Here is a 19,529-nt window from a genome sequence, read left to right as displayed (position 1 = left end):
TGGTGGAAAGTCATCAGTTAAGGCAGGAACAGGCCATTTTCACTTCTTTTGTGATTCTTCAATTACTTCAGGCCATCTGGGCACATAAGTGCAGGTCACAGGGGATGCGATGGCTCAGCTTGGGCTCAGAGGCCTGACATTCCTGGCTTCTTATATTAATAAGAAAAATAACATAAAATAGTATTGAAGTGTTGGGGCAGCAAAGAAAATTTTTTTTTGGGGGGTGGCATGGAGAGATAATGGGCGATGTTTCTCAGGGCTTCTTCGAGTGGGATTAGGAGTGGCATGGGAACCTAGAGTGGGAGAGATTAAGCTGAAGAAAGATTTTTGTGGTAAAATGTGATATTGTGGGGTTGTTAGAAGAAACATTTGTCACATAGAATGATTGGTGATGGCATGGATACAGTTTTGGATGAATTGAGAAACTAAACGGAAGATACAAAGTCTGAATAAAAGAAGTAGAAAAATAGGTATTAAAGGACTAAGAATTGGGAGGACCTAGGACATCCAATTAGAGAGTCCCCAGGGGGGTTCAGCATATTTACTTGTTTGGTTGGTAGGTTTTTGGGCTCTATCCTTGAGTTTTTTTACGTTGTCATACACCAGGCCAGATTGATTTAGGTAAAAACAACACTCTTCATTTAAGAATATACAGAGTCCTCCTTTTTCAGCAGTGAGTAAGTCAAGGCCTTGGTGGATTTGGAGGACAACTGCAGCTAAAGAGTCAACTTGGGCCTGGAGGACTGATAAAGTTTGTGATATGTCTGTAATGCTAGCAGAGAAGTCATTAGAAAGGCTACGGAAGGTTGTGACAGAGGTTGAAATGCCTGCTCTTCCAGCACCGAGAGCAATAGTGGAGGCAGAAAGTCCTAAACCGACAAGCAAGGGAATTAGTGGAATAACTCTTTTTTGTCGTGTCGATGTCATGAGGTGAACAGGGAGCTCTTCGGTCCCATTTGCAAATTGAATTTTGGGAGTAAGGAAACCTAGTGTGCATGTGCCTGTCCAATTAGCAGGTAGACACATGTAGGTAGAGGATCCACAGAGGAAGAAGAAACCTTGTACGAGGCAAAACTGGAGATGCAAAGTAAAAAGATGAAAGGGAGTGCTGAAAGGGGAGTCTTGTACCCAGACTCCTAGGGATCCAGCTAGGGCGGCAGCTGTCAGAGGTTGTAATGGGGACTGATGAGGTAACTGTAGAGGGAGAGGTTCGATTTTCATGGTGTATGAGAAAATGTTGAGTATCTATGAGCAACCTTTCACTGTTATTTTTGGGACTGGGTATAAGTAAACAAGAAAAGGACCTTGGAAAAGAGTCTGAAGAGCAAGGGGAAGGTAGCCAAGGATGGAGTGAAATACAGGGTAAGTGTCTTCCTAAGCAATAATTGCTGCTAATGTTTTTAAGTTTGCCAGTATTGATAGAGGGCTTGTCTGTAATATGGAGCTGGAAGGCTCTAATTGTTTCAGTGATGTATGTAGTTGGGCTTTGGATATGAAGAGTAAAGGAACACTGAGAAGGTGAAAGGTTACCTAGGGGAATTCCAGTGGGTTTTTGCCGAGAGATAAAGGAGGGGCCACAGGAATAGTAGTTTGTGTTGTGAGAGGTCCAAATATGGGGGGAGTAGAGTTGATATAGGAGAAGGAGGTTGAGGGATGGTGAGAGAGGTTGGAGAAGAGAGTAAAAAGAGAGGCCGCTTACCCAATTTAAAATTGGTGAGATATTCCTTGGGCTGGTTGGTCTGAGGGATTGTGGGTTAAGGTGGGGGGATATGAGAGGAAGACGCAAAGGAGGCTTTGGGTTGGGAAGAAGGGCGGCAATGAGATATGGCTGTACTCCAGGAATAGTCAGGGAAGCAGATAATTTGGTTAAAATATCTTGGCCTAATAAGGGAACTGGGCAGGTGGGGATAACTAAAAAAGAGTGCTTAAAAGAATGTTGTCCAAGTTGGCACCAGAGTGGGGAGTTTTAAGGGGTTTTGAAGCTTGGCTGTCAATACCCACAACAGTTACTGGGGCAAGGGAAACAGACCCTTGAAAAGAAGGTAATGTGGGGTGTGTGGCTCCCGTATCGATTAAACAGGAGATGGACTTACTCTCCACTGTGAGAGTTACCCAAAGCTTGGTGTCTGTGATGGTCCCGGGGGCTTCCGAGGCGATCAGGCAGTGTCAATCTTCAGTCGCTGTGCCTAGCAGATCTGGGAAGGAGTCAGTTAGAGAGCCTTGGGCTAGAGCTTTAGGAACTCTAGGAGTGACTGCCAGGTGAGCTGGGCAATCTGATTTCCAGTGGGTCCCTGCACATATGGGACGGCTTGGGAGGAATCCTGGACTGTGGGCATTCCTTGGCCCAGTGGCCAGATTTCTGGCACTTGAAGCAAGATCCTGATGGAGGAAGTCTTGTAGGAATGCTTGACTGCTGTGGCTTAGGCGTGTGCAGCTTAGGCATTTTGAAGTTCTTGTATACTGGACGTGTGACTGGGTTTTGTCTCAAAGCAGAGGCAAGTAATTGTAACTCAGAAATGCGTTGCCTTCTGGTACACCTTGAAGGCAAGGTTGATTAATTCCTGTTGTGGTGTTTGAGGGCCAGATTCAAATTTTTGAAGTTTTTTCCTAATGTCAGGAGTGGATTGGGTGATAAAATGCGTATTAAGAATAAGGCGACCTTCCGGGTCTAGGGCGGTAAAGCATTTAAGGGTTGCTGCTAAGCAGGCCATGAACTGGGCTGGGTTTTCGTCTTTACCTTGCGTAGTTCCTTTAAGCTTGTCATAATTAACAGCTTTGTAAGCTGCCTTTTTAAGCCCTTCAACTAGGTGAGAAATCATGTAATCTCGCCTAGCTATACCTGGGGACTCTTCCTGATAGTTCCATTGGGGATCCTCTAGGGGAACTGCTCTAATGCCTTCCTGGAGGTCTGGCTCGTGAAGCTGGCAGTTATCAGCATGACATTGGGCTAGAGAAAAAACTCTTTCCAGTTCATCTCAGGAGAAGGTAGAAGTCAGGAAGACATTTAAGTCACTCCAGGTTAAATTGTAGGACAGAGTTAGATATTGGAATTCTTGTATATATTTAGTGGGGTCTAAAGAGAAAGAGCCTAACTGCTGACTGATCTGAGAGAGGTCTGATAGAGAAAAAGGTACATGTACCCTGACTATGCCTTCAACTCCAGCCACTTCTCTAAGAGGAAATTGTTGGGCAGGTGGGGAAGAGCTAGTCGTGGAACTAAGCTGTAAGCCAGACTGGGTGTGAGGAGGGGAGGCGATAGAAGGATTATAGGGTGGAGGAGCGGAGGCTGAGGAAGAATTGAGACAGCTCGGCCTGGGGAGGAGGGAAGAGGTCAGATGGATCTGTACGAAAGGAAGACTGGAAAGACTCAGTGACACTGGGGTTGGGACTGAGGGGACAGGCGGGAGGGAAAGAAGGAGAATTTGGGAGGAATCACATTGGGAACAGAGATTTGGGAGGAACGAAGTGTGAAAAATGCCTGGATATAAGGCATCTCAGACCATTTGCCCATTTTTTGACAAAAATTATTTAGGTCTTGTAGTATGGAAAAATTGAAAGTGCAGTCCTCTGGCTATTTGGAAGCACTGTCAAGTTTGTATTGGGGTCAAGCGGTGTTGCAGAAGAAAATAAGACGCTTGATTTTAGGTCAGGTGAGAGTTGAAGAGGTTTTAAGTTCTTGAGAACACAGGCTAAGGGAGAAGAAGGAATGGAGGGGTAGAAGATTGCCCATAGTGAAGGAGGCAAGTTTAAAGAGAAGGGTAGAGACACGGAGAGAAGGGGTGGGAGGTGCTTGCCCCCCAGGAAAGTGGAGAAGGGGTAGAGACATGGAGAGAAGGGATTGGGGTCTTCTTGCTCCCCAGAAAAGCGGAGAAGGGGTAGAGACACCGAGAGAAAGGGTTGGGGGTTTCTTGCCCTCCAGAAAAGTGGAGAAGGGGTAGAGACACGGAGAGAAGGGGTGTTGAGGGGGGGTTCTTGCCCCCCAGACAAGCGGAGAAGAGGTAGAGACTGGGAGAGAAGGGGTTGGGGGGTTCTTGACCCCCAGAAAAGCGGTACTTGCCACTAAGGGTGAAGGACCAAGGCAGGCGTCCCTGCGTGATTAAACACCAAGGGAAGACTGTCTTCCTGAGTCCGTGACTGGTGCCAGAGTTTTGGGTCCACGGATAAAATGTGTCTCCTTTGTCTCTACCAGAAAAGGAAGGAACTGAAATTAAGAGAAGGGAGAGATTGAAGTGTGGCGCCAAGATTGAAAGGAGAAAGAGGCTGAGGGATAGTGAGAGAGGTTGGAGAAGAGAGTAAAAAGAGAGGCTCCTTACCTGATTTAAAATTGGTGAGATGTTCCTTGGGCTGGTTGGTCTGAGGACCAGAGTTCATAGGTGGATCTTTCTCCCGGAGCAAAGAGCAGGAGGACAGGGGATTGATCTCCCGAGGGAGGTCCCCCAATCCGAGTCACAGCACCAAATGTCACTCGCGTTCATGTGAAGAGACCACCAAACAGGCTTTGTGTGAGCAACAAGGCTGTTTATTTCACCTGGGTGCAGGCAGGCTGAGTCGGAAAAGGGAGTCAGGGAAGGGAGATAGGGGTGGGACTGTTTTATAAGATTTGGGTAGGTAAAGGAAAATTACAGTCAAAGAGGGGTTATTCTTTGGGCAGGAGTAGGGGTCTCAAGGTGCTCAGTGGGGGAGCCTTTTTGAGCCAGGATGAGCCAGGAAAAGGAATTTCACAAGGTAATGTCATCAGTTAAGTCAAGGACTGGCCATTTTCACTTCTTTTGTGGTGGAATGTCATCAGTTAAGGCAGGAACAGGCCATTTTCACTTCTTTTGTGATTCTTCAGTTACTTCAGGCCATCTGGGCACATAAGTGCAGGTCACAGGGGATGCGATGGCTCAGCTTGGGCTCAAAGGCCTGACATAAACTAATTCCATGCTGGATAGTCTATCTTGGGGTCTTGAGGTGTGTGTGTGTGTGTGTGTGTATGTGTCTGTGTGTGAGAGAGAGAAAGAGAGAGTCAGAGAGAGAGAGAGAATCAGTCTTTTGTTTTGAAATAATTTGAGGCTTTCAGGAAAGTTGTAAGAATAAAGCAGGAACTCCTATTCACTGTTCTCCCAGATCTTGTGATTGTTAAATTTTTGCTACGTTTATTCTCTTTCTCTTTATGCTTTGCTTTTCTGAATTTGAGAGTAAGTTAAAGTCAGGATTCCCTTCTACCTCAAAATACTTGAGTGGAAATTTCCTAAGCAAATTCTCTGTCTTATTCTGGTACTCTTATCAAAATCAGAAGATTAACATTGGCAGGATGCTGTTACTTAATATGCCAACATTACTTGTATTTTTCCAGTTTTCCAACTGGAAAAAAGACTCCATACTGTCTTTTATAGTCAAAGATAGAAAATTTTACATCACAAAAATATTCGTTTTTCTTAAGTTAATGTGTAAACTCAACATATCCATTTAATGTAAACCACTCCATTAAAATAACAGTAGAGTTGATTTGGCATTTAAATATTCTTCATAACAAATTTAAGACATGCAAATTTTATATTTGGATATTTAAATATTCGGTTAATGTGAAAAAATAAATGCTTTAATATAGTCCTACCATTTGTGAAAAAGTGATGAGATTGTACTTGCCTCTCCAGAAATTAAAACACCACTATAAAGGCAGCATATATTAAGAATCTTCCTGATGAAATGAGCAATAGGGAGGAAGATGACATGGTAAATACTTTAGAAACATATTTGGAAAACTGTAAAAGTAGAACTTGGGCATATATTTGAATTTGGTAACCAAAATATAGGATATTTAGAAAGTAGAAATATAAAAGTAGGCATCTGTTACTACCTATAACATTAAGTGGAGGAAAGATACCATGAACAACTTGGAAAAACATAATTCTTATGACTGATAAATGATTAATATATTCACTGTACTAATAATTCCTATAAGAATTATTATATATGAATTATTATATATGAATATGTATATATTCAGGAAAGTTGTAAGAATAAAGTAAAAGTAAAGAATAAAGAATATATCCTGAATATAATATATGAATAAGAAATTCACAAGAGAACCTAAAAGTGACTAGTAAACATGAGAAGGATACTCACACAAATATCCAAGAAAATGCAAATTAGAGAAATTATTGTCTATCAATTTTCCAGTCTTCGACTGAGAGAAAGTAAATAGGATGATAACATACTGTTGAAGAGAGTAAAGGAGATGAAAGGGGCAATGCTGTTCTTTTGTATTGCTAACGGAAAGTACATTTTTAGTCTTATGGGAAAACAATATGGTCCGAGTAATCCAATTTTTGTGAATGTATCTGTTAGGAATAAAAATAATAGTATTTAAAGATAGGTATACATGGCTATTTATTGCAGTATTGTATAAAATTTAGCAAAATAAAAATATGGAAAAAACAAGGAAGTGTTTCTTTAACTAAAGGAAAATTATTTTCTGAAAGAATAGAAGGTTAATAAATTATGAAAAATTTAAGAAGTTGATGGCTTCAGTTTTTAAACATGAGTTTTGACATAGAATTCCACCCAGCCATTTTAGTTAATTCTTTTCAGTGTAATTATGATTTTTTATTAATTTTTTATTAATTTGTTATTAATTCTTTTCTTTGTAATATTTGTGGGTACATTGTAGGTGTATTTATGTAGTACATGAGATATTTTGGTACAGGAATGCAGTGCATAATAATCACATCATGGAATATTGGGTATCCATCTCTTCAAGTACTTATCCTTTGGGTTATAAACAATCCAGATATACCATTTTAGTTGCTTTAAAATGCACAATTAAATTATTATTGACTATTGTCTCCTGTTTTGCTATCAAATATTAGATCTTATTCATTCGTTCTATTTTTTCTATACCTTTGATCATCATCACCTCCCCGTGACACCCTCACTACTCTTCCTAGCCTCTGGTAACCATCCTTCCACTATCTCTCTGAGTTCAACTATTTTAATCTCAGAGTTCAGTTGTTCAGAGTTCAATTGAAAAAATTTAATTGTTTTGATTTTTAGATCCCACAAATAAATGAGAACATGAGACATTTGTCTTTCTGTGCATAGCTTATTTCAGTTAACATAATGATCTCCATTTTCATCCATGTTGTTGCAAATGAAAGAATCTCATTCCTTTTTATGGCCGAATAGTACTCCATTGTGTGTAAGTACCACATTTTCTTTATCCATTCATCTTTTGCTGGACATATAGGTTGCTTCTAAATCTTAGCCATTATAAACAGTGCTGCAACAAACCTGAGAGTACAGATATCTCTTCAGTATATTGATTTCCTTTCTTTTGGATATATACCTAGCAGTGGGATTGCTGGATCGTATAGTAGCTCTATTTTAGATTTCTGAGGGACCTCCAGACTGTTCGTATAGTGATTTTTACTAATTTACCCTCCACCAATAGTGTATGTGGGTTCCTTTTTCTCCACATCCTTGACAGCATTTGTTATTAACTGACTTTTGGATACCAGCCATTTTAACTCAAGTGAGATGATATCTCGTGGTACTTTTGATTTGCATTTCTCTGATGATCAATGATATTGAGCACCTTTTGTTTTGTTTTGTTTTGTTTTGTTTTTTGAGACACAGTCTTGCTCTGTTGCCCATGCTGAAGTACATTGACATGATCTTGGCTCACTGCAACCTCCACTGCCCTGCTTCGGACGACCCTCATGGCTCAGCCACACGAGTAGCTGGGATTAAAGACTTGTGCTACCACACCCAGCTAATTTTTGTATTTTTAGTAGAGATTGGGTTTCGCTGTGTTGGTCAGGCTGGTCTTGAACTCCAGGCCTTAAGTGATCTGTCTTCATCAGCCTCCCAAAGTGCTGGGATTACAGGTGTGAGTCTCAGTGCCCAGCCCTTGAACACCTTTTCTTTCTTTCTTTTTTTTCTTTTTTTCTTTTTTTCTTTGAGACAGAGCCTCACTCTGTCACCCAGGCTGGAGTGCAATGATGCGATTTTTGACTTACTGCAACCTCCACCTCCCTGGTTCAAGGGATTCTCATGGCTTAGCCTCCTTAGTAGCTGGAATTAAAGGCCTGTGCCATCATGCCTAGCTAATTCTTGTTTTTTTAGTAGAGATGGGATTTTGCTATATTGGCCAGGCTGATCTCAAACTCCTGACCTCTAGTGATCTGCCCGCTTCGGCCTCCCAAAGTTCTGGGTTTACAGACATGAGCCACTGCACCTGGCCTGAGCACCTTTTCATGTGCCTGTTTGCCATTTGTATGTCTTCTGTTGAGAAATGTCTATTCAAATATTTTGCCCATTTTTAAATTGGATTATTATTTTTTCCTATAGGGTTGTTTGGGTTCCTTACATATTCTGCTTATTAATCTCTTGTCAGATGGGTAACTTTGCAAATATTTTCTTCCATTCTATGGGTTGTCTCTTCACTTTGTTGACTGTTTCTTTTGCTGTGTGGTAGCTTTTTAACTTGATATGATCCCATTTATTCATTTTTGCTTTGGTTGCTTGTGACTATGGGGTATTACTGAAGAAATTTTTGCCCAGACCAGTGTCCTGGAGAGTTTCCTCAGTTTTTTTTTTTGGAGTAGTTTCACAGTTTGAAGTCTTAGATTTAAGTCTTCAATCCATTTTGATTTGATTTTTACATAAGGTGTGAGCTGTAGGGATCAAGGTTCATTCTTCTGCATATGGATAACTAGTTTTCCCCGTGCCATTTATTGAAGAGAGTGTCTTTTCCCCAATGTTTGTCCTTGGCACCTTTGTTGAAAATTCATTTCCTGTAGCTATGTGGGTTTGTTTCCGGGTCCTCTTTTTGTTCCATTGGCTTATGTGTCTGTTTTTATTCTAATACCATTCTCTTTTGGTTACTATAACTCAGTAATATAATTTGAAGTCAGATAATCTAATTCCTCCAGTTTTATTCTTTTTGCTCAGGATAGCTTTGGCTATTTTGAGTCTTGATTCCACATAAATTTTAGGATTTTTTAAAAATTTCTTTGAAGAATGTCATTAGCATTTTGATAGAGATTGCATTGAATCTGTAGATTGCTTTGTGTAATATGGGTATTTTAACAGTATTGATTTGCCAATCCATAAACATAGAATATCCTTCCATTTTTTAATATTCTCTTCAATTTTCCTTATCAGTGATTTATTGTTTTTATTATAGACATCTTTCACTACTTTCATTAAATTTATTTCTAGGTATTTAATTTTATATGTTTCTGTTGTAAATGGGTTACTTTTTTGAATTCATGTTCATATTGTTCACTGTTGGCACATAGGTATGACACTGATACTGACTGATTGCTTGAGATGGGATCTCACTCTGTCACCCAGGCTGGGATATAGTGACACAGTCATGGCTCACTGTAGCATTAAACTTCTTGGCTCAATCAGTCTGCCCACCTCCTGAGTAGCTGGCACTAGAGGCATGTGCCACCATGTCCAGCTAATTTTTGTATTTTTTATAGAGGCAGGGTTTTACCATGTTGCCCAGCTGGTCTCGAACTCCTGGGCTCAAATAGTCCATCTCCTTATCTTCGCTAAGTGCTGGGATTACAGACATGAGCCATTATGCCCGGCCAGTACTCATTTTGGTGTGTTGGTTTTTGTATACTGCAACTTTACTGATTTTTTAAAATCAGTTCTAATAGTTTTTTGGTGGACTCTAGGTTTTTCTAAAAATAAGATAGTATCGTCTGCAAATAAAGATAATTTGACTTACTCCTTTCAAATTGAAATGCTCTTTATCTCCTTCTCTTGTTGGGTTACTCTAGCTAAGACTTCCAGTACTATGTTGAGTAATAGTGGTGAAAGTAGGCGTTCTTGTCATGTTCCAGATCTTAGAGGAAAGGCTTTCAGTTTTCTCCAATCAGTATGATACTGGTTGTGGGTCTGTCATATATGGCTTATTATGTTAAGGCATATTCCATCTGTATCAGGTTTTTTTTGAGGGTTTTTATCATGAAGGGATGTACTTTATCTGATGCTTTTTTAGCATCAATTGAAATGATCATTTTTTTTTATCCTTCATTCTGTTGATACCTTGTATCACATTGATTGATTTACATATGTTGAACCATCCTTGCATCCCTAAGATAAATCCCACTTGGTCATGATTAATGACCTTTTTAATGTATTTTTAAATTCAGTTTGCTAGTATTTTCTTGAGGATTTTTGCATCAATATTCACCAGTGAGATTAGCCTGTAGTTTTCTTTTTTAAATATGTCTTTGGTTTTAGTATCAGGGTAATATTGGCCTTGTAGAATGAGTGTGGAATTCTTCCCTCTTCTCTATTTTTTGGAATACTTAGGGTATGATTGGTATTAGTTCTTAAAATGTTTGTTAGAATTCAGTGAAGCCATCTGGCCCCACGCTTTTCTTTATTGTGAGACTTTTTATTAAGGCTTCACTCTTGTCACTTGTTATTGGTCTGTTCAGGTTTTAGATTTCTTAATGATTCAATCTCGGTAGGTTTATGTATCTAGGAATTGATCCATTTCTTCTAGATTTTCAAAATATATTGACATATAGTTGCTCATAGTAGCCACTAATGATCCATTGAATTTCTACAGTATCAGTTGTAATGTCTCCCTTTTCATACCTGATTTCATTTATTTGGAGCTTCTCTTTTTCTTAGTCTCACTAAAAGGTTGTCAGTTTTGTTTATCTTTTTAAGAAGCCAACTGTTTGTTTCATTGCTCTTCTGTATTGTTTTCTTCATTTCAAATTCATTTATTTCTTCTCTGAACTTTAGTATTTCTTTTCTTCTACTAATTTTGAGTTCAGTTTTGCTCTTACTTTTCTAGTTCTTTAAGATGCATTATTAGGTTATTTATTTGAAGTTTTTCTTTTTTTTTGATGTGGGTATTTATAGCTATAAATTCCCTTCTTAATACTGCTTTCACTGTATCCTGTATGTTTTAGTATGTTGTGTTTTTATTATCATTTGTTTGAAGAAATTTTTCAATTTTATTCTTTATTTCTTCGTCATTACACTGGTGATTCAGGAACATATTGTTTAATTTCAATATATTTGTATGGTTTTTAATATTCCTGTTATTATTAATTTATAGTTATATTTCATTGTGGTCAGAGAAGATGCTTGATATTTCAGGTTTTTTGAATGTTTTAAGACTTGTTTTGTGAACTAACATATGGTCTGTTCTTGAGAATGACCCATGTGCTGAGGAGAAGAATGTATATTCTGCAGCCGTTGGATGAAATGTTCTGTAAATATATGGCTGGGCTTGGTGGCTCACGCCTGTAATCCCAGCACTTTGGGAAGCTGGTGCAGGTGGATCACCTAAGGTCAGGAGTTTGAGACCAGCCTGGCCAACATGGCAAAATTCTGTCTCTACTAAAAATACAAAAATTAGCCAGGTGTGGTGGCGTGCGCCTGTAATCCCACCTACTCAGGAGGCTGAAGTAGGAGAATTGCTTGAACCTGGAAGATGGAAGTTGCGGTGAGCCAAAATCATGCCACTGCACTCTAGCCTGGGTGACAGAGCAAGACTATCTCAAAAACAAAACAAAACAAAACAAAAAAAGTTCTGTAAATATCTTTAGATCCACTGTTCTGTAGTACAGATGAAGTCTGCTGTCTCTGTTTTGACTTTCTTTGTCTATGAGATCTGTCCAATGCTGAAAGTGGGATATTTTGGTGTCTCTAACTATTACTGTATTGGAGTCTATCTCTCTCTTTAGTTCTCATAATCTTTTCCTTATATATTTGGTTGCTTCAGTGTTGGATGCATGATATAGTTTGGCTCTGTGTCCCCATCCAAATCTCATCTTGAATTGTAATCCCCACAAGTTGAGGGAGGGACCTATAAATCCCCATGTGTCAAGGGAGGCAAGTGATTGGATCCCTGGGGGACAGTTTCTTCCATGCAGTTCTCGTAATAGTGAGTGAGTTCTCATGAAATCTGATGATTTTATCAGTGTTTGGAAATTCCTCTTTCGCTCTTCTCTTTCCTGCCAACTTGTGAAGAAGGTGCCAGTTTCCCCTTCGACCATGATTGTAAGTTTCCTGAGGTCTCCCAACCGTGTCAATTTGTGAGTCAATTAAACCTCTTTCCTTTATAAATTGCCCAGTCTTGGGTAGTTCTTTATAGCGGTGTGAAAACGGACTAATACAGTGCATATTTATTTACAATCGTTATATCCTCTTGCTGGATTGACTCCTTTATCACTATATAATGACCGTCTTTGTCTCTTCTTACAATTTTTTTCTTAAAATCTATTTTGTCTGATTAAGGTAGCTACTCCTGCTCTGTTTTGTTTCCACTGGCTTGGAATATCTGTTTTCATCTCTTTATTTTCAGTTTATGTGTATCTTTATAAGTGAAGTGTGTTTCTTATAAGGAACAGATCATTAGGTCTTCTTTTTAAATTCATTCAGCCACTTTATTTCTTTTAATTGGAGAGTTTAGTACATTTACATTTAATGTTATTATTGATAAGTACAGAGACTTACTGCTGCAATTTTGTTATTTGCTTTCTGGTTGTTTTGCGGACTTCTCTTCCTTTTTTCTCTTCCTTGTCTTCCTTGTAGTGAAGGTGGTTTTCTCTGGTGGTATGATTTAATTTCTTGCTTTTTATATTTTGTGTACCCGTTGTATTTGTTTCAGTTTGAGGTTATTATAAAGCTTGCCAACACAATCTTATAACCTGTTATGTAAAACTAATGGAAACCACACTTCACACTGATTGCATAAACAAAAAGGAACCTAATAAAAAGTACACTATAACTTTGTCTCTCTAGTTTTACGCTTTCTGTTGTTTTTCTTTTTATCTTATTGTACTATCTATGTCTGGAAAAGTTTTTGTAGTTATTATTCATTGGTTCATTATTTAGGCTTTCTACTTGGTGTATTTATACATTCCAATTACAATGTAATACTATTCTGTGTTTTTCTGTGTGCTTACTATTACCAGTGAGATTTGTATCTTCAGATGGTCTCTTCTTGCTCATGAACATCCTTTTCTTTCAGACTGTAGAGCTCCCTTTAGCATTTCCTTTAGGACAGGTCTGGTGTTGATGAAATCCTTTAGTGTTTGTTTGACTGGGAAAGTCTTTTTATCTCCTTCATGCTTAAAGGATATTTTCACTGGATATATTATTCTAGAGTAAAAGTGTTTTTCTTTCAGCACTTTGAATACATCATGCCACTCTTGTGGCCTGTAAGGTTTCCACTGAAATGTCTGCTGCCAGATGTATTGAAGCACCATTGTATGTTATTTCTTTTCTCTTGCTGCTTTTAGAATCCTTTCTTTATTCTTGACCTTCAGATTATTAAATGCCCAGAGGTAAGCTTCTTTCTGCTTGCTGTTATATAAGCTTCTTTTACTTGAATTTGATATCTTTCTCAGGGTTGGGGAAGTTCTCTGATTATTCTTTTGAATAAACTTCCTACCCTTCTCTTTTTATCTACCTCTTCTTTAACGCTATTAACTCTTATATTTGGCCCTTTGAAGCTGTTTTCTGATAGGCATGCTTCATTTTTTCTTATTCCTTTTTTTCTCCTCTCTATATTTTCAAATAGCCTGTCTTCAAGCTCACTACTTCTTTCTTGATCAGTTCTGCTATTATGAGACTCTGATGACTCTGATGCATTCTTTGGCATGTTAATTGCATTTTTCAATTATAGAATTTCTGATATATATATTTAAATTTTTTTATTTTTATTTTTTGAGACAGGGTCTGGCTCTGTCACCCAGGCTGCAGTACAGTGGTAGGATCTCAGCTCACTGTAACCTCCACCTCCCGACTCATTCTGCTTGATTTAAAAAAATACTTTAATCCTTTTGTTAAATTTATCTGATAGAATTCTGAATTTCTTCTCTGTGTTATCTTGATTTTCTTTGCGTTGCCTCAAAACAGCTATTTTGAATTGTCTATCTGAGTTGTCGTATGTCTCTGTTTCTTCAGAATTGTTCCCTGGTGCCTTATTTAGTTCATTGGTGAGGTCATGTTTTTGTGGGTGATGTTTATACTTGCTAATGTTCTTCAGTCTATGAGCATTGAAGAGTTAGTTATTTATTATACTCTTCACGGTCTGGGCTTGTGACTGTTCTTCTTGGGAAGGCTTTCCAGGTATTTGAAAGGACTTGGACCCCAACCCCAATAAGTCTGTGTTTTTTGCTGACTCGTAGAGGTACCGTTTTGGTGGTCTTAGATAATATGTGGAAGAATTATCTGGATTACCAGCCAGAGACTCTTGTTCTTTTCCTTTTCTCCCATACAGACAGAGTCTGTCTCTCTTTGCTGAGCCAGCTGGAACTGAGGATGTAGTGGTGCAATTAAGTCTGTGGCCACCACGACTGGGACTGCACTGGGTTAGACCTGAAACCTGCACAGCACTGGGTCTTGCCCAAGTTTCTTCCCTTCAGGACCATGAGTTCCCACAGGCTCCAGGAATGTCCAGAGGTGCTGTCTGGGAGCCACGGACTGGAGTTAAACAGCTTAGCAATTTACTTGATAATATTCTATTCTATTGTCGTTATGCCTGCACTCAAACCACAATACAGTCTTTCCTACTCTTTTCTTCACTTTCCATAGGCAGAGGTGCCTCTCCCTGTGGCCAACCCCACCACTGGTCCACAGGGGATTCCTTCAGACCACCACTGATGTTTACTGAGAGCCTAGGGACTCTTCTTGCAGCTTGTGGTGAATGCTGCCACACCTGAGACTCGCTTTTTAGGGCAGTGAGCTCCCCTCTGTCCCAGAGCAGATCCAGAAATGCTGTCCAAGAGCCTAAGCCTGGACTTTGGGACCCCAAGAGCCAGCTTATTGCTCTGCCCCCAGCCGAGTTGGTACATAGGATGCAAGACAAAGTTCCCTTTATTTTTCCCCTCTGCTTTTCTGAAAAATTAGTAGTGTTTCACTCTAGGCACCATAGCTGGGAATATGCTGGGTCACCCCTGAAGCTAGTAAGTCTCAGAGCCCAAGACACATGATATATTCCCCTCATTATCACTGCTGGTTATTCGGGGCCCAAGAGTTCTTTAATCTTCAGGTGATGAATCCTACCAGGCCTGGGTTCTCACCTTCAAGACAGTGGCTTCCCTTTTGATTCAGTTTGTGTCTAGAATTGAAATACCATCCGAGAGCTAAGGCCTGGGAATGGGGCCTCATGACTCTGCCTGGTGCCCTCTCCTACTGTGGCTGAGCTGGTGTCCAAGTCAAAGTCCTCTTTATTCTTTGCTTTCCTCTCCTTAAGCAGAACCGGGAGTAACTTTCATTGCTATGAGAGCTTCACTGCCTGGGATTAGGGCAGGGATGATGCAAGCACTTCCTTCGCCATGCAAGCTGGTGTCTCTCTAGGTCACATGCCACCCTAGTTCACTGGTCCTAAGCCCAATCTAGCACTAGGAGGTGCCTAGAAATTGCAGTCCTTGGGTCCTAGTCTGCCTTTCAAGTTTATCTAGGACCCTAGAGTACTTTAGCCTGGGTGGTGAGACTTGCAAGAAACTCATGTTCTGTCCCATGGGGTATGTGATTCCCCTCTGGCTAGGGCTGGTCCTCATGCTCCCTCTGTGGAAGGAGCCGAGCATAGCTTCATTCTCTGCTGTAACAGGGCAGCACTGAGACGAATGTAAAGTCCTCCAGTCACTGAACTCTCTTTCCTCAAAGTGTAGTTTCTGTCTGCAGTGCATGGCCACTGATGGGCGATGGGGCAGAGGTGGCATCAGTCATTCAAATCTGTCTCTCCTGCCCCGCTCAATGCTTCTTTCCATGATATGAAGTTAAAAGCAAGTACTGTGATCACTCACCTGATTTTTGGTTCTTGTGATGGTGCTTTACTACGTGCAGATAATTGTTAAAATTTGGTGTTGCAGCAGGGTGAACGAACGGGATAGGCCTGTATTCTGCCATTGTGCTCTACCCTTCTCTGATGTTGCTGATTTTTATGTTACATATGTCAATTCATACCCTCTTATGGAAGCTGAGGATATTAAACACTTGTATGTTCCTTTTCTTTTCTCTACCCTCACCTCCTATTTTATAAAATATTTATAAAAACTATTTTTAAAGTTATATTTTAATTTTCATGTTGTCTAAATTTATAACATTCATGTTTATAATCACATTTCTTGTAGTACTTGAATTTTTGTTCTTTATTTAGGTGAATTCAATACACACTCTTCATTTCACCCCCTTTTATTAGTCGCAACTTAATTTCTGGATTCTTTCTTTTGACTCAGTTCTTAATTGGCTGCATTTCATGGTTATTCTGTTTTCCACAAGGGGCTTATGTGTGTTGTAAACTTAAGGTTCTTCCATGTTTAAGAATATTTGCTTGCTGTCTTTATATTTGAATGGCATTCTGCTTAACTTTATATATTTTTCTTCTGGGTGTGGAAATATATTTTCTCAAATTATTTTTTTTTTTTCCAAATTGGGTTTAGTACCAGGCTGCTGCTGACATCAGCGTTCCATTCTAGGGGGAGGCTGGAGGGCTCACATTGCAATGGAAGGGCATGAGGCACCTGCTGCCACAGCAGATAATCAACAAATGAATGACCATAACTGCCCCCTAGGAATTGAAGAATTCTTTAAAGTTTGACTCTTTGGGGAACACAGACCAAGGATGTGCCCTGATTTTGCATTTCTGAAAGTCACAGTTCAAGTTATAAATTTCTGGCCAGGTGTGGTGGCTCGCACCTATAATCCCAGCACTTTGGGAGGCCAAGGTAGGCGGATCACTTGAGGTCAGGAGTTCAAGAACATCCTGGCCAACAAGGTGAAACCCCATCTCTACTAAAAATACAAAAATTAGCCAGGCATGAGGTGGCACATGCCTGTAGTCCCAGCTACTCGGGAGGCTGAAGCATGGGAATTGCTTGAACCTGGAAGGCAGAGGCTGCAGTGAGCCGAGATCATGCCACTGCACTCCGGCCTGAGTGACAGAGCAATAGTCCATCTCAGAAAAAAAAAAAAAGAAAAAAACGTTATAAATTTCTGTTCTACAGTTACCGTATATCAAAAGATACTGTAGAAATTAATTCACATTGTCTTCCCCAAAGGAAGAGAAAAAAAATAAAAAACAGTTCTTAGGAGTCTTTTCTTTTTTGGTCTTAAATGTCAATGATCACAAAAACTTCTGGGTTTTCTTTATTATAGACCTGCATTGCCGAATATGTTATAACTTTGACTTCTGTTCCGTGAGGGTACTTGGACAATGAAAATTCTTCTCTGCACCCAGTTGATTGTAATTTGAAATGTTTTTGATCAATACAAAGTACTTTTACTTTCCAGGGTATGAAGAATTCATCAGCATTGGACTTACAAAGCCACTCATTTAAAAAGTGAAAAAGAAAAGTAGAAACTCCTTGGGTTTCTACTTCTATTGTTTGGAGAGGCTCCACAGTCCCAGTATCTGTCATGTAACCAAACATGGCCATTGCACATTGCTCAAATGCTTCCTCCAAAGTATCTCCCCATGTGTGTAACTGGACATCTGCTGTATGATCCAGACACTCGTAATTCCTATTGACTGGTGGATAGTTGGCCTTGATCGCCTTCTGTTCTTCAGTAAAATTGTAATCTCTAACATCTCCCTCTTTCTGTGCCATGACTGCCTTGCTTAACTTAATTTTTTTGGGTAACACTTAAATTCCCTTAGAACTTTGTAGACATTGCTTTGTTATCTTTTGACTTTGAATGTTGCTTTCAGAGGACAGTCTGATATTTTGCCTCAATTTTTGATTTGCTTTTTGTGTCTTCTGCCTGTGATTTCTTTGTCCACAAAATTCTTTAAGAGGAATGTGGCTCGCCGGGCGCGGTGGCTCAAGCCTGTAATCCCAGTACTTTGGGAGGCCGAGACGGGCGGATCACGAGGTCAGGAGATCGAGACCATCCTGGCTAACACGGTGAAACCCCGTCTCTACTAAAAATACAAAAACTAGCCGGGCGAGGTGGCGGGCGCCTGTAGTCCCAGCTACTCAGGAGGCTGAGGCAGGAGAATGGCGTGAACCCGGGAGGCGGAGCTTGCAGTGAGCTGAGATCTCGCCACTGCACTCTAGTCCGGGCGACAGAGCGAGACTCCGCCTCAAAAAAAAAAAAAAAAAAAAAAAAAAGAGGAATATGGCTCAATATTGAACATTATTTATCAAATTATCCTGGGACATAGTTTCTTGTTATAATCGGCAGATTCTGACTTTTCCTTCAGTTCTTAGCAAATTTTTTAGATTTGAAATACCATTTTCACTTTGTTTTGTTTTTCCTTACTTAGTAACACTTAATAATATTATGTTAGCTATATGTTTGTCTTTCACATATATTAGTTATTCCTTAGTTGCTTGACTTTCTTTAACCCTTAGCCTTATTTTTCCACCAGTAAGTACATTTTTAATGTTTTAATGTTTTATTTTTTCTGGGATATTTATTTGTAACTTATTTATTATGTCTATAAAGCTTATGTTTTGTTTCTAATTTTGTTTATTTAGGACTTTAGCCTCTTTCCTTAGTCACTTACTTTATTTTGAATTTTATTTGCATTATGTTTTTGTTATGTTGTTCAATAGAAAAAATAATCATGAATAATTTTCTTTGAGTTATATTTTCTCATCAGATTTTTTGTCTTTTCTAAAGTTTTATTTTAAATCTATTAACTTATCTATTTGTTGATTGATTGGTGCTGCATGTTTGTGTAGCTACCATGCTTTTTTGTTTCGTTGTGTTCATTGTTAGAATGCTCTGTGCAGATATTCTGTTGGCTTACACAACGGGATATCTTAGTGACTTACTTTCCTCTCCATCCTCTGTGTAAAGGTAATATTTCCCCCATCTGAGCTACAGTTTGATTTTTGTAGAGTATCCTATAGCCTATCATGAAGAGAAAGCACTATTTGAAATAGGTGAGGGGACTTTCTTAGAAATCCTCAATTTTTTTCTAAGATTTTGTTCAATATTTCCTACCAAGTTCATTCTATCTCGTTAGACTATAGACAGTTCTCATGGGAAGATGTGCTTCGGCTTTGAATCATTTTCCTCAGTCATTTAACAGAAGAGAGTCGAGTCGAGTTTACTTCAGTTTTAGTGAATCAGCACCATTTTTCAGTTTCTTGCTTCATCAGTATTTGTTCTGTAAGTTTTTCTGACATCTCCAGGTAGAAGGAGAAAGAGGTAATGTTACCTACTCAATCTGTTTCTCTCTGTATTTGAAGGCATTAAGAAAATTATCAGAATTTTGTCAACTTACCAATGTTGCTTTGGGGGCATGGGGACATGATTAAGAACTAAGCTTTGTTGCTCCCTCAGTTCTAGAACCAGTTTGTTTTTGTTCCCCTTGGCAACCAATTTTTTGATGTTTGGTGATTTATGGTGTGTTCCTTACATTGTTTCATTATTTTTAAAAATTATTTTTGTTATTTATTTATTTATTTTTTGCTGATTTGTTTTTGGAATTGAGGAAGAAGAAAAATGTAATTGCAATATCAGCCTACCATCCTAACCTGGAACCTATTTCTTAGTGTACTTTCTAATTAATTATGGAGAAGTTTTCTTTGTTGTAA

General features: G+C 39.2%; 1 protein-coding gene and 1 pseudogene across 4 annotated transcripts in view; one reads left to right on the top strand and one right to left on the bottom strand.

Moving 5' to 3' along the window:
* Positions 1–19,529, top strand: part of LRBA (LPS responsive beige-like anchor protein) — a 779,214-nt gene that overhangs the window by 289,014 nt on the left and 470,671 nt on the right. The gene's annotated exons all lie outside the window — the stretch shown is intronic.
* On the bottom strand, positions 17,091–17,588 carry LOC104669528 (annotated as a pseudogene).

Source organism: Rhinopithecus roxellana, chromosome 2 (genome assembly GCF_007565055.1).
Source record: "Rhinopithecus roxellana isolate Shanxi Qingling chromosome 2, ASM756505v1, whole genome shotgun sequence".
NCBI lineage: Eukaryota > Metazoa > Chordata > Mammalia > Primates > Cercopithecidae > Rhinopithecus > Rhinopithecus roxellana.
This window is presented reverse-complemented; position numbering and strand designations above follow the sequence as displayed.